This window comes from Eriocheir sinensis, chromosome 63, assembly GCF_024679095.1.
Source record: "Eriocheir sinensis breed Jianghai 21 chromosome 63, ASM2467909v1, whole genome shotgun sequence".
NCBI classification, from domain to species: domain Eukaryota; kingdom Metazoa; phylum Arthropoda; class Malacostraca; order Decapoda; family Varunidae; genus Eriocheir; species Eriocheir sinensis.
In genome coordinates, this window is record NC_066571.1 from 7,818,474 (window position 1) to 7,819,754 (window position 1,281).

The window sequence follows — 1,281 nt, forward strand, 5'->3', positions numbered from 1 at the left end:
AAAGTAAAGGAAAGGAGGAAAAGGGAAAAAGGAAGGGAGGAAAATGAAGAAAATAAAGGAAGAGAGACAAAGGAAGAGGTAAAGGAAGAAGGTATATAAGAAAGGGAGATAAACAAGATAAAGAAAGATAATGAAAGAAAGGAAAGGAAAGGAAAGGAGGAAAAGGGAAAAAGAAGGGAGGAAAATGAAAAAGTTAAAGAAAGAAGGCAAAGGAAGAGAGGTAAAGGAAGGGAGATAAAAAAGTAAAGGAAGATAAAGAAAGAAAAGTAAAGGAAAGGAGGAAAAGGGAAAAAGAAGGGAGGAAAATGAAAATGTTAAAGGAAGAAGGCAAAGGAAGAGAGGTAAAGGAAGGGAGATAAAAAAAAAGTAAAGGAAGATAAAGAAAGAAAAGTAAAGGAAAGGAGGAAAAGGGAAAAAGAAGGGAGGAAAATGAAGAAGTTAAAGAAGGAAGGCAAAGGAAGGGAGATAAAAAAAAGTAAAGGAAGATAAAGAAAGAAAGAAAAGTAAAGGAAAGGAGGAAAATGGGAAAAGAAGGGAGGAAAATGAAAATGTTAAAGGAAGAAGGCAAAGGAAGAGAGGTAAAGGAAGGGAGATAAAAAAGTAAAGGAAAATAAAGTAAGAAAGTAAAGGAAAGGAGGAAAAGGGAAAAGGGAGGGAGGAAAATGAAGAAGTTAAAGAAAGAAGGCAAAGGAAGAGAGGTAAAGGAAGGGAGATAAAAAAAAGTAAATAAAGGAGAAAGATTAAATAAAGAAGTAAAGTAAAGGAAGTAAATGGAGAGGATAAAGGACGGTGGGTAAAGGAAGGGAAGAAGGGGAAGAAGAGGAAGAAGAAGAAGAAGGTTACCCATAAACGAAAGACTTAAAACTTCTATCCATTTTTCCCTATTTTCCTTTTTGCTCTTTTTCTTTCCCTTTCTTTCCTATCTCCATCTCTTCCTTCCTTCCAATATTCCATTACGTTAGACCTTTCCCTCTTTTCTTTCCTTCATTCTCTTCTCTCTTCTCTTCTTTTGCTTCTTGTTTTTTTTTTCATTGGTATTTCTCCATCTTCTTCCTTCCTTCCTTCCCCTTCTTTTTACTTCCTGCGTTTCCTTTCTCTCTCCCGAGGCTCATCTTGCAGCTCTTGGGATCCGATATTTTCATTCAGGGAGAGAGAGAGAGAGAGAGAGAGAGAGAGAGAGAGAGAGAGAGAGAGAGAGAGAGAGAGAGAGAGAGAGAGAGAGAGAGAGAGAGAGAGAGAGAGAGAGAGAGAGAGAGAGAGAGAGAGAGAGAGAGAGAGAGA